General features: G+C 38.7%; 1 protein-coding gene across 2 annotated transcripts in view; it reads right to left on the bottom strand.

The window, feature by feature from the left end:
• GPAM (glycerol-3-phosphate acyltransferase, mitochondrial) overlaps positions 1 to 25,403 on the bottom strand; it is a 71,458-nt gene extending 46,055 nt beyond the window's left edge. The window contains exon 1 of one of the 2 annotated variants that reach the window (XM_043985130.1): positions 25,139 to 25,403. The gene's annotated coding sequence lies outside the window, so the exon portion shown is untranslated. Of the gene's footprint in view, positions 1 to 2,805; positions 2,828 to 25,138 lie in introns of those variants that run through there. The other variant, XM_043985132.1, reaches the window with a different exon arrangement.
• Positions 25,404 to 25,683: the final 280 nt, after the last annotated feature.

Raw genomic sequence — 25,683 nt, 5'->3', positions numbered from 1 at the left:
TAATTATTTTTTCTTATGCCTGACCCCACCTGCTTGCCTTTTTTTTTTCATTTTGATTTAGGATGATATTAATGCCGTGACCTTAATAATCTGGGAGTTAAGCCCATTAAATCCCTCTAAGAGAACTGGCTCAGGAGCCTAAACCAGCAGGCGAAAACTATTTATTATGTCTGCCAGGTGCTAGGAGAGAGATAATAAAAAGCTAGACTTTGCATTCACAGTGCTTACAACCTAGCAGAGGGAAACTGCCACATATGCAAATATGCATTACTATGCAATGAAAGCACAATAAGTATAGTGCAGAATAAAATGAAAAAAGAGGGTGAAGGACATATATAATGCTGTATGAATATTACTCTCTTAGGGATAGGGTTTAGATCTCTGATTTCAGGAGTACAGAGAACTAGTGACATAGGTTCGCAACTTCCTCACAACTTGTTTTTAGTTGCCTAGTGTACAGAGAAGTTAAGTCATTTGCCCCAGAATAACTCAGTATGTGTCCAAGGAAAGACTTGAATCTACCTCTTCTAGGGTTCCAGAACAACTCTCTATTCACTAGGATACAAAAGGACCATGCCTCAAATGCCTGTTTTGTTGTTCCTGGCCTTGTAGCATCCTACTTGGACCTGGGACTTGCAAAACTTCCCAGGATTATCTTGGGCTACACTTTGCCTCCCAGTCTAGTTTATCCTAATCAGCAGTCTGGTATGTGATGTTTATACTATTACCTCCTGGAAGGTAGAAGTCCTTCTAGAAGGCTGGAGTCCAGAAAAACAGTTGACATTAGTGAATGCTCAGGCTTCAAGTTAGGGTCTCTTACTACCTCATAAAGTGACTGTGGGGAGGTACTACCAGCTGAGTCTCAATCATCTCGAAATGGATCAGTACCTGCATACTCCATTATAGTTTGTGTAAAAAAGAACAGTGATATTAGGCGGAGTCAGGGAGAAGGGGGAGAGACTTTCCTGCCTTACTCAATTGGAGTAACAGTGTTTTAATATGTGGTGAATCATATTAAAAGTCACTGCAGTGCACTATGAGAACTGTGGTTGTGTAACAATGATGGGAGTGTTGTAAGTCCCATTGTAGCCATGTAGGCTAGAAATTGGGAGAGTAGAGATCCTCCCTTTCAACCCAGAACAGAATCACAGATTGTCAGAACTGGCAGAGACCTTAGAAACATCTCACCTAACCCTCTCAGCTACATTCTTTGGATTCAACTCCACCATTATCGTGTTCCCTTAAGGGACACTTTCTCCCCACCCCATTGCCAGCTTCATTTGCATTCTGTCTTCCCTTTTTATTGTAAGCTCCTTGAGGGTAGAGACTGTCTTTTTCTTATTTGTATCTTATTTGTTGGGAACTTAGCACAGTACCCAACACATAGTAGGTACTTTTTTTTAACATTTCTTGAATTGAACTGGGAGTTAAGAAGCTGTGAGTTCAAATCTCATCACAGATATTTACTAACTGTTGACCTTGGATGAGTCACTTAACTCATCTCAGCTTCAATGTCTTCATCTGTAGAATGAGGATAAGAACAGCACCTACTTCACAGAGTTGTTATGAGGATCAAATGAGATAACATGTACAGTGCTTTGCAAAGCTGAATGCACAATAGCAGCTATTATTTTTGCAATTAGTCCAACGCCTTTATTTTACAGGAGAATAAACCAGTTAGTCTATAGAAAAGTGGCCTAATAGGGCTAATTATGTCTACACTATCCCCACAATAAAGGGGCAATATCTCATAGTCTAAGATTCAAGCTATTATAATTCAGGATTCTAAGGTTAGTTCAACAGTATGTTTCAAAAAAGGGAGGGGAAATCCCCAGTAATGGACTGTCTGGATGGTAGCTGTCAATAATTCTAGACCCAGACATCCAGTAAATCCAAAGCAGGAAAGAGTGGTAACTAATAGAGAATGAAGCCCTCTGATTGGTGTTTATTGTCAACGAATTATAAAAAGGAATAGAAAACACCTTAGAGATCATTTAATCTAATTCTTTTATTTTATACAACTGATTCAGTAGCCGTTTGACTGAAAATAAATTTATTAATTTAGAAAACGAGAAGAAATTCCTTTAGAAAAACAGCAAAGAGTGATCACAGAAATATCAAGGGCAGTGTTCATTAGGAGATGGTACAAAAGGAAATAAAAGGGTCTTGAACTTTCCCCAAAATAAAACAAAAGACACACACACACACACACACACACACACACACACATAAAAATGGTGACTGGTTGTAGTGCTAACAGGGTATTCTTATCAAAAAGAATGCTCTGACTTATGTAATAGTAGAATATGCCTATTTTCAGAATTCAGAATCTGTTTTGGAGAGAAAATAATTTATTCCACTTGCAGTCCAGGTGACTGACTGAAGAAACAGGATACTCCAAAATGCTTAACCAAAGACAAGTAGATCCAGTCTCTGAGCCCAAGAGAAATATGTCTCTGAAATAAAATATAGCTGTCCCAATAAATTATCATGATGGACAGATTCTATTGCTGTGTGTATGTGTACTTTTTATCCTCATTAACTCCACGTTTTAAACTACCAGACTTTAAAGAGAATGAAGCCATGGTTGGAGCATAAATATCCCATGACCACTGACTGTCAGAGGCCTATAGTCTCTGATACAGATTCACCCAAGAAAATAAGGAAGGTTTCAGAAAGTGCTATCAAGCTTGTCACTGTTGCTGACCTTGTGATACAGAATTATCCTCATCAAAATTTCTAATGTATGCTGAGACCAAGCAGTTTAGCACAACCCAATGCACAAAACTTACCCCAAGAACTCACCTAACACAGAGGATTCCAAGCCCAGACAGACCCTATGAGGAAATCACATGGATAGCTAGACAACACAGATTTGCAGCTGCGAGAAGGCTTCGCCTGGATCTCTTGCTCTCTCCCCTTTTAAATATCCACAGTTCAATCACCTCAGTAAAATGGGATGGCTTAGGAACACCAACCCAACCAGGCTATTGCTACATTTATATGCTATAATTGGATGACTTCCCCATAAGTGGGAGAGATACCAAGACCTTCCCTAGGGCTACTAGCACCAGCTGCTGCTTTCCTTTCCACACCGGTCAACTGCATCCCTAATTGCAATAACATAAAGTCTTATTTTTCTTTGTCCCTTTGAACTAAAAGAAGCTAGGGACAGAGATGTAGTACTAAAAGGGATATCATAGGTGACCTAATTCAGTCCCTATGTAAAGCATGAATCCTAATTACAACATACCTGACAATCCAGCCTTTTTTTGAAGACCTCCAATGAAAGGGAACCCACTACCTCCAAAAGAACCCATTCCAGTATTTAACTTTTGTGATTATTAGAAAAGTCTTTTTTGTTTAACCTAAATCTTCTTCCCTGTACCTCCCACCTCCCCCATGGGTTATAGTTGTTCACTCTGAGTACAAGCAGAGTAAAAAATAAACCTATCCCTTCTTCCATATACTAAGTCTACACATATTTGAAGACAGCTATCCTGCCCCATCACCACTCCCACCAAGTCTTCTTTATCCAGGCTGAACATAACTGATTCCTTAAATTAACACTTGCAAAATGTAGTTTAAAATCTCTGAATTGTCCTGAGAACCCTCAGTGCTATTCCTTTTAACATTTGGACAATCAGTCTTGTAGCCCAACCTCATCAAAGAGAGAAGAGCATTTTCAGGATGTGGATATTGAAAAAAGAGGAGGATTTTGCATTGCCTTTAGTCAGAACTTTGTCAAATAATTTCAAAACATTTCTAAATGTCATTAATTAGGACTGATTGGGAACTATATCAATCTGAATAAGTCCAAATTATAGAATTTGGAAAGAAATTAAATGTCATTAGTTTCAAGTATAGAAATACTGAACTCAAAACAAACTATGACATATAGGTTCCTAATAGATAAGCTGTTTTATTGAATGAGTAATTTGTAGTTAGAATATCAAATTGTTTTGAAGTCAATGAGTGAGTGATTTTCAGAAAGTTTGAATCAGAAGTTGATTCACTTAAAAATTCAGAATTTTCTCTTTGAAAGCTTATTTGTACTTACTGATTTACAGAAAAAGGATTTGCTAAGTGAAAGGGAACTTGAGGCCAATCCAAAGTGATATGAATTATGCCAATCAAATTCTGAAACTAGTGGGATTCAATTAACATTATATATTTAATTTTATTCTTCCAAGTAATTGAAATATTTTAAAAAACAACTTTGAGAGTTCATTTTTCGCATTTTATTCAAAGAAAAACAGATTCTTTCTTACTCTAAATTATTTGGAAAGTTCAAGGGTCTACAGATTTAAATTTATGAGTTAATTGGCAAAGATGTATTCTATATTACAATGTGTACTGTGGGTTCATTCAGTAAATCTTTTTGGGGGGGCAGGGCAATGAGGGTTAAGTGACTTGCCCGGGGTCACACAGCTAATAAGTGTCAAGTGTCTGAGGTCAAATTTGAACTCAGGTCCTCCTGAATCCAGGGCCAGTGCTTTATCCACTGAGCCACCTAGATACCCTCTCAGTCAGTAAATCTTGTAGGATTGTTTGCCTTTACCCCCTTCTCTGATATCCTAGTTGTTTCCTTAAAAATATGTCCATGACTTGCGTGAACTGATGATGAGTGAAATGAACACAACCAGGAGAACATTGTACACAGTATCATCAACATCACGTGTTGATCAACTGTGATAGACTTGATTCTTCTCAGCAATACAATGGTCCAAGATAGTTCCAAAGGACTCATGATGGAAAAGGCTCTCCAAATCCAGAAAAAAAAAAAAAGAACTGTGGAATATGGATGCAGATTGAACCATACTATTTCTTTTGTTTTTGGTGCTGTTGTTTTTCTTTTTTGAGGTTTTTCCTTTTTGCTCTGATTCTTCTCTTATAACATGACTAATGCAGAAATATGTTTGATGTTATTGTATATATATAACCTATATCAAATTATTTGCTATCTTGGGGAGGGGAGGAGTTAAGGAAGGGAGGAAGAAAAAATTGAAACTAGAAATCTTATTAAAAAACAAATATTGAAAACTATCTCTACATGTAACTGGAAAATAATAAAATACTTTCATAATTAAAAAATATATGTCCATGTTCTCACCTGCAAAATGAAGGTGGTAATAACTGTCTAATCATATGTCCTCCCTGTTGTGAGATTTAAATGAAATAATGTGCTATCAAACACTTAGAAATATATTAAGTGCAGCAAAAATATAAGTATTATCAAAGTAACAGATATAATTGCACAAACATTCATAACCATAATGTCAAATTATTTTTGCGACATTCATTAACCATCTATGAACATAATAAGTGCCTCTGAAGCTTTTAGGTCAGCCATACTATCAAAACTGGTGAAAGGATTCTCAAATCATATCTGTCTTCAATATCAATTATTTTGATTTGTAGAGGCTTTAAATGTTCTTCCATATTTGCTACCTTTTAGTTAGGCTCTGATATTTGTTATTCCATGTCAGCACCTTTGAGATCCATCTTTGCCTTTTCCGAAGTATTCACTACTTTATTAAAGTTTCCCAGTGTCCTAAACTTATTTCTTTGTCTTTTGAAAGTCTCCTTTGAGAATTCTCCTTTTCCACCTTATATCTTACTTTAATTCTTCTTCTTAAGTTTTTCAACCATCCTGGGTATTTATATGGTAGTTCCATTCTTGTTTCTAGAGAGGGGGAGCTCTACTTGTGTTTAATATAGTATTATGCCATTCTTCTGGAAATTTCTCATTTTCCTTAGGCCCATATCATATTATTTAATCAAGGTATCAAGTCTTCTTGGCCTCTTTTTTAAATCTTTTATTCAATCTGCTCTTTTTCTTAGGATTTCTCTCTTTTTATCTTCTTTTTTGTTGTTATTTTATGTTATTTAGTGTATTTCTTTTATATGCAAGGAAGGGGAGATGGACTTAGGTCTGAGTTTTCACTCCACCATGTTACCTAAAGTCCTTTCATAAATACTCTCTGGGATAAAGCACTGGCCCTGGATTCGGGAGTGCCTGAGTTCAAATCTGGCCTCAGACACTTGACACTTACTAGCTGTATGACCCTGGGCAAGTCACTTAACCCCCATTGCTCTACTAAAAAACAGAAACAAAAAACAAAAAAAGAACATAAATACTCTCTGAATAATAACCTAATTATATTTAGATCCACATTGGTGGCTTAAGTATTAGATAAAATAAGGTTTCCAGTTTGCCACCTTAAAATAAACATTATGTGTAAATACCTGATGAATTATTTTTTTCATGGCAATGATAGATTTCACATTGAAACTACCTACTGAATCAGTAGTCCCACTTTAATAAACCACAATGAATCCTAATCAGGTTCAAAGTTAGCATGCTAACAAACTATTCTCCCTCTACACAAATTCTGCTGAATAGCTTTTATATTCCAGAATACAGAGAGCACTGAAAATTTGCTATCTTAATTCAGTATTGACTGTATGACTTTATCATGTCCACAGTCCAGGCACGTACTAAGGGACATGGTTACTGGCTATTCTAGGCAGTAGAGGACCAATTGGGTTATTACCTAGAGAGGCTGAAGCTATTAACATGCTGGACTTAAATCAACACTTAGGACTTCACAGTAAAATATCTAGTTATTTGAAATATTTCTAGGGTCAATAGACAAAATAAAGGGACATTTGAAATCTTACACTTTAGACTGGATATGACTATAGCAATGAGATTACAATCTCTTCTTTAAAAGAGACTCATTAAACTTAAAGTGGACTTTATTATCTCCCCAGGGCAGCTAGGTGTATAGTAGATAGAGCACCAGGCCCAGAGTCAGGAAGACTTGAGTTTAGGCTTCAGACACTAGCTGTGTAACCATGGGTAAGCCACTTAACCCTGTTTGCCTTAGTTTCCCCGTCAGTAAAATGAGCTGAAGAAGGAAATGGCAAACCATTCCAGTATCTTCACCAAGAAAACTGCAAACGGGGTCAGGAAGAGTCTGAAACCACTGAACAAATATCTCCCCATATGTAGCACAGTGCCTAAGTACCTGATAAATGTTAAGGTTAGGGTTCGCCTTAGACTGGATTGGCTTGGATTGGATTGGTTGGATTGGTTTGTGCTTTTCAACCTGAGTCTTCCTTTATTAACTCAAGCCCCAGGAAGAAAATTAACATCTCACATGTGGCAAATAATACTCTTTAGTTGCTCTGCCAGTTACAGACATGCAAATCCCTCCCTCTGATAACCATCTCAATACAGACTTTATCTTGTTTGTGGGACGAAGAAAATTTTAAAGTATATTTTAGAGGGTGATCAAGTTTGGGTGTTGTGCTTTTAATAATATCATGATCAAAAGAGAAAGAGGCACATCTGGCAGGGTGAGGAATAGATTTTCAGAAAACAATTAAATGCCTCTCATTGGCCTTATTTTTTTTTTCATAATTTGAAGACCAGATAGGGTTGGTGCTCGTGCATCACATAGGAAAAGGGCATTGGAGACACTTGTATATTCAGCTCCACTGGAAAGATTCCAGATTATATTAATTCTGCCACGTGTGACTCATACCTAAATTTAGGTCCCTTCAAAATAATAGCACTGGTATCACGCTATGTCTACAGAAGAGTGAAACAATAGTTCAGTTTAGTAGGAAGAAAAAACTACACAGAGCCAATCACACTGAATGTTGAATGTCAGGCAAGCAAACCAAATAGAATTGTTTTAATTCTTATCTTTATTTAGGTCATTGTTTTGACATCAAGTGGAGAGAGTGTAAGACTATGAATGTCTTGTAAATTCAACAAAATGTTTTAAGTGTCCAAGGTATTCATTATGACTATTATGTGTTATCTAATCCACCTTCACAGTATCTCCTACATTCTTCCATCTCTTCTCCTCTTCTCATCACCCTAATCAGAGGCACTCATTACCACTCACATGGACTGTTGCAAGAATCTGAGAGCTCTACTCTTCAGGCTCCAAACCATTCTTCATACAGCTTTCAGAACAATCTATTATTTAGTCATGCAACTCCTATAGAAGTCTACTTTTTAAAATCTTCTTTTTCATTTCTCTAGAAATACTAAGAAATAAGATTTTTCTCTAAAGTCCTCTCCAGATTCCATGGGGAAACCTCTTGGAAAACTAGGTGATAGATTGGGGACCAAAAAAAGCCTTTCATTTGGTGAGTTGAAAGATAATCACTGTTATTACCCTGAAGATATTAGACTAGAGTCTACACCCTAGGAAGTACCTTCTTTAGTGATACTGGAAATACTCCTAGAGTCCTATTCAATTTGGATTTTAAATTTGGAATTTAAATTTGGATTCGGGGAGGAATCCCCGGAGATTAGTTGAGGGGAGTAATCCTGAAGAAATGGTGTAATGACATGGTTACTCAATTCCAGAATGTTAACCTAGATTATATTTTTAGACATCTTTTCCTTATTTGAGATTTCTATAAATGTTACCTTAAATCTTAGGAGAGAGAGCCATATCAGAAAGCATAGAGTTCTATACCAGTTTGCATGTCTCTTTCTCAAAACTAGAAATGGCTTGGATAGAAATTTACTTAATTTAAATTAAAAAAATTTTTTCTGACATAAGAGACTAAATCTCAAAGCACAATATTAGTACAGTTGTTCTTTTTTTCCCCCTCAGATACTCCACTGCTCAAAAAACCTTTTTTAGCTCACTATTGTCTGCTTAGTAAAGTTCAGTCTCCTCTGCCTAGCATTCAAGGCTCTTCATAAGCTGAGACTAGTTCTTTTTTGGCCTTATTTCATATTACTCCCCTCACTACATAATACAGTCCATGTAAGCTGGAGTTCTCTCTGTCCCCCAGAATATATACTATTTTTTTATCCCTCTCTTTGCTTTAGCTTGAACTATTGCTTTTTTTTTTTTTTTAACATGATGCTCTTCTACAACCTTTTCAGCTGTCACATTCCTGGCCATCCTTTAAAACCCAACCCAAACATCTTCTTTGTTCCTCCCAGTTGGTAATGACCTTCCCCCAAGACATCACATAGCATTCTATTTCACAACTCCCAAATGTACTTATTAAACATGATATATTTCATTTTCCTGTGTTTATATTGCATCCCCTTCTAGACTCATTATCCAGGAGGGCAGGGACCATATTTTACCTCAAGGGTGTGCATCTTTTCCACTCCCTCCTATTTACAATTAGTATTTTTAAAATAGTTGATGTTATTAAGGACTGTTCTAGTGAATAAGAAACTGGCTCCGAGTCAGGACCCCCATTTTCTGGAGGACAGGCAGGGGATAAATACACAATTCACTACAAAATGTATCAGAATGTGATGTACCATAAGGGAGATACAAATAACAACATAACAATCCGTGTCTACATAGCTTTTAAAGACTTAGTGTTTTCTTAGCAACTCAGGGAGGGAAGTAATATGAGTATTGTTATCACTCTTGGTGAGGAAATGGAAACACAGGAAAATCAAATTCCATGCTCAGGACCACATGGCTAGGATGGGAGTCAGGTCTTGAAGAGCAATCTAAAGAATGGATAATAAAAACCCTTCCTTCCTTCATAGAAAGGTATGGAGATGATAGGGACAGAGGAGACTTCCATTCGAAGGATTTTTGTTTAATTGTTTTTCTTTATTTCAGAAGAGGGATCAATGGAAAAGACTTTATTGAGAGGTAATATGTAAAAATAAAGGACATCAATAAAACCTTTTTTAAAAAGTAGCAAATCAGGGGCAGCTAGGTGGCACAGTGGATAGAGCACCCGCCCTGGATTCAGGAGGACCTGAGTTCAAATCTGAACTCAGACACTTGACACTTACTAGTTATGTGACCCTGGGCAAGTCATTTAACCCCAATTGCCTCACAAAAAAGTAACAAATCATGCAAACTACCAAATGAGTAGTACAAAGATGAAGTACCTTGGTGATTTAGAAAAAAAGCACTGGGTCTGGGCTGAAGAGGCAGGGAAGACTTCCTGGAAAATGCAGATCATATTTTAGCTCTATTCTAATTGGACAGAAGAATTCTAAAGTGACTAGCCAGGAGACCACCTTTCACCCATCCCCACCCCTACCATCCAAATGGTAAAGTAGAAAGTCCCTTTAAACTAAAGATAATACTTTTAACTCCCTCTGGAAGTAGATGGAGCAACTGATCTCATGGAAATTCTGCTTTTAAAACCTGGTTAGGCAAACCTCTATCACTGGATTCTTCACACCTGTTCAATGGCCCTAAAGCATAAAAGCAATGCTAATGAAGAGAATTGAGCTGTGAATTCTGAGTGAAACTGGGGACAAAACCATTATCTGGTGGGCTTAGGTTGCTGGAAACTTATTAGCTCTCCTGGGCTGTTATAAGATTACAATAGCTGATTTTCCGCTAAGTGCTAGCACAGTGTTAGTTCACATTGGAGATGTCAGATAAGGTAATATTTCAAAGAGATATTGCACTTGTTTGAATATCTTTCAGATGATTCAGGGGTCTGCATGAAGAAAAGCTAAGGTGATAAGTTACATCAAATCCCAGCAGACAGGTGAATGGGACATAACACAAGAGCTACCCCTCTAAGCAAAGACTTCCTAGGCCACCTACTCATCTCCAATTTCCAACAGTAGCTGATACCAAACATCAAGGAGAAAGGTTGAAAATCCACATAGCACAGATAATTTAATGAGGTCAAGGTCACGGACTCAATCCCTGAATCAAACGGTTTGCCATGCTGTTGAGCTGTCTGCAGATTCACCTCAAACCACTCATTTTCCCATTGCACAACACGTGGGATTGATGAAAGAGTATGGCTGAATCAGTGTAAATCTATCCTTACTGCTAGAATACCAGGAATGGCTATCCTCTAATGCTTGCTGAGTTGTCTGCTTCTAAGGAGTCACTGAGCTATGGGGTACAGCAGAAAGGACAATTGACAGCGGCAGGGGTGCTGGTCAGAAGATCTGAGTTCTGACATCCACTAATTGTTTGAATATCGGCAGATCCCTTTGTTGGTCATTGTCATTTGGGTGTCCTCTAAAAATCAGAGAATTAAAGAAATAGAAAATTGAAGAGTTCTGAGGTACTTCACTGGCCATTTAGTCTAATCCATACCCCAAAAGAATCCCTGGTATAATATGCCTGAAAAGTGGTCATCTACCTCTGCTTGAAGACTTCTCCAGGTCACCCTTTCTCAAGCCCAGACAGCTCTAATTGTTAAGGAGCCCTCTACGTTCAAACTGAACAAGACTAACAACAACCTTTCCATACGAACCTCTCAAGTAATTAAACACAACATGAATGTCCTCCTGAGTCTCTTCTTTTCCATGCTAAACATCCCCATTTTTTTTTTAAAACTAATCCTCACACAGTATGGATTCTAGGCCTTTCACCAACCGGGTTATGTCTCCAGCTTAAACTCTGGCCTTAGAACCGAGGACCTTCCTTCAGATGTAGCCCGACCAGGGCAGAGTACAAGTAAAGGATCACCTCCTTATTCCTTATATGTAAAATGGTGATGCTGATCAGTGAAAATGGCTTTACATTAATCCATTTGAACTACTTACCTCATAGCATTACTTTTGTGTTACCCTTCTGACCCTGCTTCTGAGACCTCCCTCCCTTCTTTACAGGCCCTGTTCAAAGTGGACACTGAAAGTGGCTTCACTATTTTGGGACTTCTCTGACTTTTCTACCATGCCCCAGGTAGGTCATTGTTGGGAAAACCTCATTATATTGCAAGATTCCATCCACCCTGGCACTCTACCTCACCACTGCCTCTGTCCCTCTGATTAGAGGGTGGAGCCATGAACTCCAAAACCTCCATTTAAGGAGGGAAGAACAGCCCAGAAATCTTGTTCCTCACCTAACTGCATTATTTGGGGCTACTCTAACCTTCTCACCTTCCTGCTTCTGATACTTTCACTGCCCTCTTATTTCCACCCAATGTTCCTTCTGTGTGTTGTCTTTCCCCATTAGGTTGTAAGCTTCTGGAGGGTAAGCACTGTTTCTCTTTTTTTCTATTTGTATCTCCAGGGCTTAGCATAGTACCTAGCACATAGGAGATACTTAAATGTTTATTGATTAATATAGAAGAAGCCTATACCAATCAAATACTCTTCCTCGATGATGAATGAAAGGGTCAACAAGAGTACAAACCTTAGCAGAATTCTCAAACCTTTTAAGGTTTCAATGAGCATGCCTCTAAGAAAAAGAGCAAAGTCCTAAATTGATAAGTAAAAACCAATCTGGACACTTCACTTTTTTTTTTTTTTAGTGAGGCAATTGGGGTTAAGTGACTTGCCCAGCATCACACAGCTAGTAAGTGTTAAGTGTCTGAGGTCAGATTTGAACTCAGGTCCTCCTGACTCCAGGGCCGGTGCTCTATCCACTGCACCACCTAGCTGCCCCAACACTTCACTTTTTTTTTTTTTTTTTTTTTTTTTAGTGAGGCAATTGGGGTTAAGTGACTTGCCCAGGCTCACACAGCTAGTAAGTGTTAAGTGTCTGGGGCCGGATTTGAACTCAGGTACTCCTGAATCCAGGGCCAGTGCTTTATCCACTGCGCCACCTAGCCGCCCCAACACTTCACTTTTAATTCAGTTCAACAATCATTTCCTAAGCACCCATTATATCCAAAGCACTTGCCCTATGTGTCAGGGACAGTTCAAAGAATTATTATAAATTGTTAGTTTTAGCCCTGAGTGGGTTAGATAAGAAAGGAGAAATGAAAGGGAAAAGTGTTTTTTGCTAGGAATTGTGAACAACTGCCTACTTATATTCTTGGCCTTTACTTAAAATGATCCCTCAGACACTGTTGGAGAGTTTAATTAATGTAAGAGATAGCATTTTCTCTAATGTTAACTTTATGCTACAGCTGAGAATCTTAATCTTGAGTCCATAGATGTCCAAAGATTCCAAGCAGTCTGAGAACATGGATGGGAAAAGTTACATCTTTATTTTCATTAATCTCTGAAATTTAGCATTTCCTTCAATTATGGGTTTTTTAAAATATGCTTAGGGGGGCAGCTAGATGGCGCAGTGGTTAAAGCGCCGGCCCTGGATTCAGGAGTACCTGAGTTCAAATCCGGCCTCAGACACTTGACACTTACTAGCTGTGTGACCCTGGGCAAGTCACTTAACCCCCATTGCCTCACTAAAAAAAATAAAAAAATAAAAATAAAATAAAAATAAAAATATGCTTAGAAGGGGTCCATAGCCTTCACTGAACTGCCAGAAGGGTCCATGACACAGACTAAAGTTCCCCTGCATCAGAAGATCTCAAGACAAATTCACCTCTTGGGTAAACATCTGGTGGTACAGGGATGGGGAAAGAACCATAGGAATAAGTCAGCAAAGCTTCAATCGAGACCTAATTCTCACATTAACTATTTGACTCTGATCAAGTCACATCTTTTCCCTAAGCCTCAGTTTCCTTACCTTTAATGTGATGAGGAATAGAAGACCTCCAAAACCCTTTCCAACTATATCATTCTACCTTTCCACATGCTTATGATATAGCCAACAGTTAAAGGATTTTGTTTCAAGATTTCACTTTTTAAGTGAGCCCCAAAGAGCCAACATCAGAGGAAGGGATGTATTAAATTACCCCCTAACCCATATCAAACCTCTAGCTGAAAGACTTTGCTTTTTTTTTTTTAAATTAAGGATGTGAGATGAGAGTCTGGCTGCAGCCTAAAAAGTAGGACTTAAATCACTGGTCTAATCTGGTACAGAAAACCTTATGCAACCTCTTAGGGTAAGTGGATTAATCTGAGCTTGCACTCAGCAGTTCAACAATTCAAATAGTTTAGGAGATGGAATTTCAGCATTAAAGAAAAATATCCACTCCCCTGTCTCTAGGGTGATATGGGGATTGGGCTCACGGTGAGTAATGGGCAGGCAGAGGACCCGAAACTAAGATGGGGTTTCTATCATGCTCTGTTGGACAGAAGCACTCTGGTTGGCACTGCTCTGGAGCATTTGGGGGCCTGCCATAGTGTCTGAGCATAGCCGTATGAGGCACAGCTACTGTGAGGAGATAAAATGGTTAATCTACTCTTTCTGCTCCAATTAGTAAGAATGAGGATTAGAAATTCCCCCTTCTCTAACAGCCAGAAAAACCCAGAAGTATTAGTCAAAAATATTCAGATGTCTTTTACCATTACTGGCAAATGTTCTTTCAAAGAAGGGTTCTCTATATCTCATGGCTTTTAGAGGAAAGAGCACTGAATTTGTAATCAGAACTAGGTTTAGGTTCTAGTTCTGACACTTATTTTTAGCTTTGTGACTTTTGGGTAAGTCATTTAGCCTCTCTGGATCTCAGTTTCCTCATCTGTTACAATAAGTGGTAGGATTCGTTGATTTCTGTAAGTTGTTATTGTCTTCATGATTCTTTCCAATCATATGTATTTTTCTTATTCTCAAATGTAAATGGTTTCTCTTTTTTAAAATGCTTTTAAAAATAGGGAATAAATTATAGGGAGTTGGGGAAAGAGGAAAAAAGCAAGCTAAGAGTGAGGAGGTCTGGATTCTAGTCATAAAACTCTGCCAATAATAAACTGAATAAGTCACCACTTCTCTGGGTCTCAGGTTCTAAAGGCCCTTCGAGTTCTAACATTCTATAATTCTAATATCATGGCAGGTAATGAAAAGCCATCAAAAACTTGGAACAAGAAGCCTTACCAAATCCTATAACAGCTATAACCTAGCACAAGAAAAGTATATATGATTTCTTTGAGAGTAGCCAACTTGGGGAAATAGGGGGAAGTTTTGAAACATCTTTTAGATTGACTAACTTTTTAATAGCAGCCATTTCCAGAGGTTCAAAACCATTCATTGATAAATGTTGTGCTTAACCCTTTGGAAGGACACAAAGATGAATATAATATAGTCTCTGCCTTCAGGGAGTATGGAAGAGGAAACATATGCAAATATGTCCCCAGGTAAGCATGGGGCAGTGGGAAGAAAACTGGATTTGGAGTCAGAGGACCTGGGTCCTCTTCTGCTTATTTCTTAGGTAAGCCCAGGCAAATACCTTGACATTTCTAGGTCTAGCTGCTAGGTCTATATCCCAAAGACATCCAAAAAAAAGTGAGGGGTGGGGGGAAGAACCTATATGTACAAAAATATTTATAGCAGCCCTTTTTGTAGTGGCTAAGAATTGGAAATCAAAGGGATGCCCATCAATTGGGGAATGGCTAAACAAGCTGTGGTATATGATCGTGATGGAATATTATTGTGTTATAAGAAATGATAAACGATGATTTCAGAAAAAGTTAGGAAGACTTACATGAACTGATTAAAGTAGAGTGAGCAGAACCAGATCATCATACACAGTAACAGCAATATTGTTTGATGAAGAATTGTGAATGACTTAGCTATTCTCAGGAATACAATGATCCAAGACAATCCCAAAAAGACTTGTGGTGAAGCATGCTATCTACCTCCAGAGAAAGAACTGATACTGTCTGCATACAAATGCTATTTTCTCTTCCTTTTTCTTTCCTTCTTTCTTTCCTTCCTTCCTTCTTTCCTTCTTTCTTTCCTTCCTTCTTTCTTTCTTTCTTTTATTCAAGTCTTCTTGTACAAAATGACATATGGAAATATTTTATATCACTACATATAACTACACATATATAAACTAAATCAGATTGTTTACCATCTCAGGAATGGGGGAGGGGGGAGGAAGGCAGAAAGAGAAGTTGGAACTCAAAAATTTTGTTTAAAATGTTAGGTTTTTACCATGTAATTGGAGAAAAATAATGTTGGGTTTTTAAAAAAATCTCTAGGCCTCAGTTTCTTCTTCGTCTCTAAAATAATGGAGTAGGACTAGACAGCCTCAAAGTTTCCTTCCAGCTCTGATTCTGTGATACTGTGATCTGTTCCAGAAATAAGACTCCATCTCTCAGCTCCAAGCATCTTCTCTGACTGTTCCTTATGTTCTCCCTCCTCTGTTCTCACTACTCACCTCTCTAGCTTCCTTTAAATCCTAAATATAATCTCACCTTCTACAGGAAGCTTTCCCTAGCCCCTCTTAATTGCAATGCCTTCTCTATGTTAATTATGTCCTATTTATCCTGTAGGTAACTAGCTTTGTATGTATTTTTTTGCCTACTGTCTCCCGTTAGAGTGTAGGTTCCTTGAGGCAAGAATTCCCCACCCCCCTCAGGACTTAATGCAGTGCCTGGTACATAGAAGGTGCTTAATAAATGTGTATTGATTGATTGATACCATGATTATAATACAGGGAAGAATGCTTATTGATATTTGCTCTAAGGAGGCAGGGTATGTCGGGGCAGAGATGGGGTGAGGAGGATGTTGAAAGATAGAAATTACTACTAGCTAGAGGATTAGGAAAGGATTCAGGAGGGAGGTGGCACTTGAGAAACTGGTCAAAGGTTGGCAATGATTTCAACAGGCAGAGATAAGGGGAAGGTTATTCCAAAGATATGGAACAGAATCATGACAAAAACAGAGAGAAAAGTAGGTGCTTGCAGAAAGGTAGCAGCAACCTGGAGGCTCTTCCTGCCTACAATCCTATAGAAGCTCTTTTTCAATACTGTAGATTCTACTAGTGAGTCTGAACAAAACTGTTGAGTCTGCAAACTGTTCCCTCATTTAAAAAAAAGAATTCATCCCCTTTGAATAATTCAATGAGAAATTGAAAAGATTAATAATTAATAGGCATTATTACAGGAACATATCTATGTGCCAGGAAATTGTTCTCTCCAAAATCTGTTTATATACTATGTCATCATCATCGACAAACATTTATAGAGCATCTTCTATGCATTAGGCCCTGTAGGGGACTTGGTTGCTGCCCTCAAGATGCTGATAGTCTATCAAATATTTGCTTGGGTATACAGTAATATCCATTCAGATTGTAAAAGGAGTGGGGGCAGCTAGGTGGCACCGTGGATAAAGCACTGGTCCTGGATTCAGGAGGACCTGAGTTCAAATCCAACCTCAGACGCTTCAGATTGAAGTCTATTACATAAATACCATTACAACAGAAACTTTCACACAAGTAAAACTTCCAAGGCCACCTTATATATAATAATTTTTATCTATCTATCTCTGTCTCTATCTCTATTTCTATCTATCTATCATGTATCTAACTACCTAGCTAGCTATCTAATTGAAGTATGACCTTTTATGGAGAGCTCTTTACTTCACTTACCCTAGAGTTCTAATGCACTTTAAACCTTGTGTAAAGGAGAAACGACCTGCTTTGAGAAGTAATAATAATAAAAATTAAATTATAATAAGAGCTAACATTTATATGGTCCCAGCATTATTCCTGTGACCATTCTAAGGGTTTTACAAATATTATCTCATTTTTTTTTCCCTCTCAACAACCTTAGGAGATAGACACTATGATTATCTTCATTTTACAGAGGAGGAAACTGAGGGGATGATTTGTTGAGGATTTTTCTAGGAAGAGATGTGGGTTGCATTGTGGAGAGGGAGCAGACCCTAGCCCACCCTGAAATGGGTCACTAAGCCCTGAGCTGATAGAAGGAAGGATGGTTGTTTCCAATTCTGGACTTCAAATAGCCTTGGTCTTATGACCTCTTGGAGGAGATTCAGACCTAAATTAAGAAGTCTATAGCTTATTGAATAATTTCAAACAATAGAATATTAGAACGGGAAGGGACCCTAAAAATCATTTAGTCCAACCCTATCACTTTATTTTTTTGGAGGCAATTGAGATGAGGTGACTTGCCCATGGTCACACAGCTAGTAAGTATCTGAGGCTGGATTTTAATTCAGTTCCTCCTAACTCTAGGGATAATGCTCTATCCACCAAGCCACCTAGCTGCCCCACAACACTATCACTTTAGAGAAGAGGAAACAAAGACATCAGAGAGGTCAGACGACATACAAAATAGTAAGGGAGAGAGGCAGGATTTGAATTCAGGTTTCCTGATTCTAAGTCTGATGACCTTTCTACTAAACCAAGCATGTTCCCCATCTGAAAAATTCCAGTAAAATGTAAGTGGATGGGTACTTTTTTTTACTGTTTCTCTAGGACCCCACACAGTGCAGATGTGATCATAAGTAATTCTAGACAACTCAAAGAGTTTAAAAGATGGGGCTTTCATTGGGATTGGCTAGTAAGCCTCTTGATAGGAATTGATTCACTGAATCTTGGTATGGGGGCACGGGGTCAGTGGTGATAAGCTCGATCCTCTAAATGTCAACATGAAAAAATTCAAGAAAACACAGGTAAAAGATGAGTTAATGGGGGAACAAGGTGGCGCAGTGGATAGAGCACTGGCCCTGGAGTCAGGAATACCTGAGTTCAAATCCAGCCTCAGACACTTAACACTTACTTGCTGTGTGACCCTGGGCTAGTCACTTAACCCCAATTGCCTCACTAAAAATAAATAAATAAATAAATAAATAAATACTTTATTTAAAAAAAAATATGAGTTAATGATGATTCTCTTCCTAAGATCTCCAAGTGCCTTGTCATTTAATTAGTGAGGTGAATGAATGGATAAATGAGATTCTCATTCTTCCTACCTACCATGTAAGAAAACCACAGCCAAGAGAAGGGAATCAGCCCCTGCTGAGGAAGATTGGTATAAAGAAAAGAACAATGGATTTGGAACCAAGTGTTCCTGTTCAAATCCTACCAATACAACTTACTACTTTTGTGACCTTGAGAAAATAAACTAAGTTCCATGAGTTTCAGTGCCTTCATCTGTAAAATGATGGGATTGAACTAGATAGTTTCTAAGGTTACTTCCAACTCTAAACTCCATGATCCTTTATCGATAGTGTGACATTCTGGAGACATAAAAAGTATAGGTCCTTTCCAACACAGATCTATGATCCTGGTATAGCAACATTCAATTGATTATAGACACTATCTCATGTGGGTTAGTGAGATGGCACAATGGGGAGAGAGCCATCCCTGGAGTCAGGAAGACTCATCTTCATGAGTTCAAATCTGACCTCAGACATTTACTAGCTATGTGTCCCTGGGCAAGTCACTTAACCGTTTGCCTAAGTTCCTCATCTGTACAATGATCTGGAGAAGGAAATGGCAAACCACTCTAGTATCTTTGCCAAAGAACAACAACAACAACACCTCAAAACAAACCAAAAAATGGAGCCATAAAGAGGCAGACACAACTGAAAAATGACAACAACAAATAATCTCATGTGAATACTATCTCAGAATTGACATTCCTGGCTCTGGTCAACCAGGTCAGGGTTCAAAGATCCTGTTTCTGTACATGTGTGTCTCAAGGCTACAGGGTGAACACTTTGAGATTATGAAGAGTTTCCTGGGGTGGCTAGGTGGCACAGTGGATAGAGCACCGGCCCTGGAGTCAGGAGTACCTGAGTTCAAATCCGGCCTCAGACACTTAACACTTACTAGCCTGTGTGACCCTGGGCAAGTTACTTAACCCCAATTGCCTCACTTAAAAAATGTCATTAAGAGTTTCCTTATTATCTGCAGTCAGAAGAGCTAATGACTCAGTAGATTATAAAAGAGAGTGACCTAGACAAATAAAGTGACTGAAATGTTCATGCCCTTTGAACCAGAGACTCCATTACTGAGCTTATACCCCAAGGAAGCGATTGATAAGAAGAAAATCCCCATATACACTTATTAACTGTGTGACCTTTAGGCAAATCACTTCAATGCCCCGCTTCTCAGACCCAGCTTTCTCATCTGTAAAAAAAAAAAAAAAATTAATGATAGGAATGGACTGTGATCTCTAAGATCCATCTCCTTCTACTTGTAATTCTCTGTCTGCTTCATAGAGGTCTCTTTCTTTGAAGCACTAGTATCCACAGGCTTTTCTTTACCATCTCTGTGTGCTTCTGCTCTTGGTAATCATTCCAAAAATCCATCAAAACTTTATAGATATGCCCTTCAACTCCTCACACCCACACCGGGTTAATTAAAGTTCCATAGCACATACCAGCAGAGCTAGAATTTCTTTTCATCTGAGAGACCCCTGCTCCACAAAGAGCCCTGAAAAAGATGGCTGCTGTTTTCTTTCAAATCCAGCTTATTTGGGGCAATCTTTATCTCTAAGCATGCCTGCGGATTAAATTATGTGAAAACATCCTTTCAATAACAATTATACCTCAGTTCCACAAAAGGTCTAGTTCATGGCAAATCCAAAGCTGTAAAAGCAACCAAGCCTGGCAGAGAACAAAACTTAAGTCCTCCTGCTGACTTGGGTTGGGGAATGGGGGGTGCTACTCCAACAGCATCAGAGCAATGATGGAGGATTTTAATTAGAAGGGACTCAGTGTGAAAACCAAGAAAACATCTCACTTCCAAGGCTGACTCTGGAGCCTGGCACACTGGGTTCTAAACTTCCTCTAAAGGTAAAACAGTTCATGAGAGATAGATAAGATGTGGTTGAGATTTCTATTTGACACAAATTTTCACTTTCCCATTATGACCCCTTTGGAAAAATTAATCTTGGGATTCAATGTTCTATTTAGAACTTGAGAAAGATTTCCTTTGGCCCATTATTTCTCATTTTATTGTTGAGTCATTTCAGTCTTATCCAACTCTTTGTGACCCCATTTGGGGTTTTCTTGGCAAAGATACTAGAGTGACTTGCCATTTCCTTCTCCAGATCACTTCTTACATTCTGGCATATCTCAAATAATAGATTTAGAGTTGGAAGGGATCACAGAGAAAAGCTCATCCAACCTTTTCATTTTAGAAATGATGAAACTGAAACCCAATGCAGTTAAGGGACTTACCCAAGATCATACATATAACATGCATCAGACATTAAGGTTTGAATTCAAGCCCTCTGATTCCAGAGCCAGTGTTCTTTCTACTTAATTCACAAAATCAAATGTCACTACTCCTGAATTACCAAAGGAAGGTTTTCCAAACATTCTCCAAGGGCTGCTGGGAAAGACTAGACTTACTCTTCTCCAAATATCCAACATATTTACCACCTGCATCCCACATTTTATTTAAATTATAGAATGTTAGAACTAGAAGGAACTTTAGAAATTATGTAATCCAAACTTCTTATTTTACAAATGGGAAAGCAGACCCAGAGAAGTGAGATAACTTATCTAAGGTCACACAGCTAATAACTGACACAACTGAAATGATGAGAACATAGGTTCCCTGGCTCCAAATCAAGGTTGTTGTTGTTTGGTTTGGTTTTAAGCCAACCTGTCCTCCCCTCTATCATTTCCCACTCATTATCTTCATCCCCTTGGATCTAAAACCAGTTTGGTTTCCAAGAGTACCCTACAAAGTGCATTAAATATCTATGGAAATGATCATACCTTCAGCCATTGTCAATTTACACCTAGAGAGATAGTGTGGTATATGTAAGCAAAAGAATATTAGAGACAGAAGGCCTAGTTTCAGAGTATGTTCTATTATTTACTAGTTGAGTGACTATAGGCAAGTCACAACTTTCCTGAGTCTTACTTTCCTTATCTGTAAAATGGGAATAATATTTATAGTACCTACCTCTCAAGGTTGTTATGAGGAAAGTACTTTGTAAACTTTAAAGTGCTATATAAATGTGAAGTGATGATGAAGAAGGAGGAAAAGAAGGAGAAGAAGAAAGTTGCCCTGTGACCATGGACAAGTCACTAAGTCATCCAGTGTCCCAGGCAACTTTCTAAGATGATAAATTCAAGTGGCCAATTGTGAGAAAATAATTACTAATAATGGATTTCTAGGAGAAATCTAGAAGCTGCTCTTCCCCCCCACTCCCACCTTGGGAAAAGACTACAGCTTAACAAAACTCACCTTGGCGACACCCCCCCCCCCGCCCCAGTCATGTCAATCAATGGAATTGAATGTTACTGGCCAATTGGCTTGGATCAATGTTCAGTGACCGGCCTCTATCAGAGAGAGGATAAAAATCCTTGGGGAGAGGGCCGTTGCTCTCTTCCTCTTCTTGCCCCAGGGCTGGCTCTTCCCAGCCTCTCCCCTTCCTGGGATTCTGTGCTCGGTTTACATATGGTCAAATTAATAATAAATGCTTGCTGCCAAAACTGGTGCAATAACTTCTAATTTACAAGAAGCAATATATTAGAAACCCCAGCTAAATTCCCCAATAACAGAACAGAGACAGGCTTCCCCCCAATATTTTATATGACACACAATCTTCATCGGTAGTGGGATGTTATCACACTATGAGTTAACTGTACCCATGAAACAAACCAAAAAAGCCCCGAAAAATCTAAGAATCCAAGTGGGGAGGGGAGTGAGAGAGCAACATTATTGACTCCTCTTTCCCCTTGATGTGAAGAAAACAGGTCCATATAATTAGTAGTAAAGGTCAATAGTCACCCCATTCCTAGAATGGACTCCCATCACTTCTCTGCTTCTGTTTCATTCAAATTACTCATCAACCTTTTTACATGAAGCCTTCCCTTCCCTCCCCCACCCTCCTCCAGCTATAAATGCACTCCCCCACAAAAAAAATTGCCTTGTGCATATTTCTTATACATTTATGAATGTTATCTCCCCTGATAGAATATAACCTCCCTAAGGGCAAGAACTGTTTCATTTTTGTCTTTGTATTTCCAAAACCTAGCACAGTGCATGTTGTAGTGTTTAATAAATACTTGTTGACTGATTACCAGAGACAGCATGCAGTTGGTAACTGAAGGCAAGCCTAAAAAAGAAAGGGCAAAAGTTACAGAAAAAGAGTGTGGATGAGAATTTCACTGAACCTATTCCAGTGGAGGCTGAATAAACCACCTACCAAGGATGCCATTCTTGATGGGAGATCAGACCAAATGACCATTTTTAGTCACATCCCACCCTAAAGTTCTATAAAAGCATATCTCTATGTAACACCATTTAAGCTTATGCTTCTAGAAGTTACTAAAATGGAAGGGTTGTGTCATTTCTGGTGGTAAAACATCTGATTAATAACAATAACAAATGCTGTTTCAAATGAGACCTGCTAGTCTTATTAATCTTGGGGGGTTCTACTAGCAAAGGAGGCTTGTTATTAGCACTGCCCCATTTCACATCAGAAAGAATAATCCTTTTACCTAAAAAAATTCCCTGAACAAAAATGGCACAGATGATATAGGTTTGCCAGAATCATAGCTAGAAATGCTGGGGCTGGAGCCAATGCAGTAGAGGAAGGAAAGAGGGTAGATTATAGTTTGAAAAACTGTTTCTCAGCCCATTGCCTGTTCCAAGCCTGACTTATAACTGTGCTTACCTTCCTTCTGAACTTAATGGGGGGAAGAGAAGCACCCCAACTTAGCAGCCTGGATTCCTTCTCTGCCCAGGATGGGGGAGGAATATGTTATGATGCCGCCTGAAAGTCCCCTCTCTTCTGGGGAAATGAGGGCCACAGATGTATATGGTCCCCTGGAGAATTGAGTTCCCTTAAAGACCCCATAACCTTGGGTAGAAAGTTATCCAAGGAAGAGAACTACCACCTACTACTTGTCTTAGTCTGTGTTGCTCCCCTCTCTAGGACTGTGTTTGGTCTTAAGTAACAGCATCTCTCCAGAAGCTCTTAACTATGACCTATTCCTTATGCCTTATGAGTCTCCCTATTCTCCAAAGCCCAATGCCTCATATTGTCACATGGGACAACAGGCCTTTGCCTGTCAAACTCAAAACTATTGGGGAAAGCTCACCCTGCTAAATAAACATTGATTTAGTGGAGAGATAGGAAGTGTTCAAGTCATAATAGCAATAAGCATACAGGACTTGAAGTTCATAAAATCCCTTTGCCCTCCATTTCAGTACCCTGGGTCAATAGCCCAGGTCCCTTAACCTAGTTAGAGCTCAGATAAAGCAACTAGAAATTCAAGAAAAAAAAATTAAGGAAAAACAAGACTTAAGACAGAAAAAAGTAAGCAAAAGAAAAATGATTTGAATAATTGCTTCATTACTCACAGAGCATGAGGAATTTGTTGAAAGCCTCACTTCATATGATGCCAATAAAAGTCCTAATTCCTTCCCATTATATTTGCAATATGCATTCTTCCCCCAACAAGCAATTTTAAAAATATGGAATCTCTCCCTTCGTCTCTTTCCTTTATCCTTCCTTGGCATAGTTATAGTTATCAGGTCACCACAAGGACTCCAGCTTTCATCACAGAGAAAAGCCTTTAACATACATTTCTAACCAATTTCCTCATCCACTAAAAGTCTATTAAGCTTAGAATATGGTTCAAATAAAAGGAAATATCTCATATAAAATAGAATCCTCAAGCAAAATAGGAAAGCAAACCTTCAAAAGGGAATTTGGAAGTGGGAACTTTTCCCAGAGTGACTTCAGATTGTGTTTTAACAAGTGCAAAGGGCAAACAGTTACATTTGCACACCCCCACACACATATTCATAGATAGGTGAAGTATAAAGAATTAAATATAGCTTTAGGGACCAATATCTTTTCTTCCCTTTTGGAGATGCAGTCATGAAAAGAAAGCATCAAGAAGAAATGTGTACAAAATCAGTAATCTTAAAACAAGGGTTCCCAACCTTATTTGTGGCATGGACCTTTCTGATATTCTGCTGAGGCCTAGGGATGCCTCAGAATATAGTTTTTGAATAAAATAATATGCATAGGATAATGAAGGAATTCAATTGTATTGAAATAAAATTCTCAAAATCTTTTCTTAAAAAAAAAAACACAAGGGGGAAGCTAGGTGGCGCAGTGGATAGAGCACTGGCCCTGGATTCAGGAGGATCTGAGTTCAAATTCAACCTCAGACACTTGACACTTACTAGCTGTGTGACCCTGGGCAAGTCATTTAACCCTCATTGTCCCACAAAAAAAAATAAAATAAAATAAAAATTCATAGACCAGGTTAAGAACCCTAGTTATAGAAAAGTTTGTTGGCCAAGAGAATGGTAAGCAAAGGCCTTTCAGAGATTAATTAATTGACCATAGTTTATTTGGTTAGTTGTCTTCCCCGGGGTGAACAACAGTCAAGGAAAGACACAGACTGCTATTATTTTCAGAACCCAAAGGGGGATCTGGATGGCCAGAAATGTTTTAAAGCTCTTCTAAATTTAACATTTCCATGTTTATTTTCTATTTTTTCCCTATATTCAGTCCCCAGTATCTGAAAGTGCCGCCTCCACCCCTTTGAACCCAACCAGAATTGTCTTCACCCTCTCTGACATGAGACAACTGAAAAAACAGGACAGTATAGAAAGTTACCTGGCTGCTCAGATGTGGAGAGTGTTTGGAGTTTGTTTGGCAACCGTCTAATTCACAACGGGCCAGCCCACTGCTCTGAAGAGACCACCACTAACCAGGGAAAGCCTAAAAGCAGGGGCCTTGCTCTTCTAGAAGCTTATTTGTGGAGTCAGGCTGGTGGGCAGCTGATCGGGGATTTGTAATGTTCTCCAGTAACCCCAGCAAAAGTCTCTTTGATAACTGCAAGCTCACCAGGCGCAAATGCCCCAACCAGTGCTCTGTTTTGAAACTGAGCAGGAGGAGGAAGGCTCTTTTAATCAAATAATAACCAGCCAGAGATAAGACATGATAACTTTCACTGGGTGGGCCAATCACAATTGCTCTTCCACCAGGAAGAGCAAACAAGCCCAAAGCTTCTGGAAAGAATATCAAGGGCTTGTTATAATTTAATGATGCAGCAGGCGGTGTCTTCTTTACTTTTGTTTGGCCTGGCCTGGCCTGGTGGGGAGATTTCTGAGGCAAACACTACTACTTCCCCTCACATACATCCCAGGCTGGGTGAAATT

Source organism: Dromiciops gliroides, chromosome 2 (assembly GCF_019393635.1).
Source record: "Dromiciops gliroides isolate mDroGli1 chromosome 2, mDroGli1.pri, whole genome shotgun sequence".
In the NCBI taxonomy this organism is placed as follows: Eukaryota; Metazoa; Chordata; class Mammalia; order Microbiotheria; family Microbiotheriidae; genus Dromiciops; species Dromiciops gliroides.
Note: the sequence above shows the minus strand (reverse complement) of the source record. Positions and strands in the feature narration are given on the sequence as shown.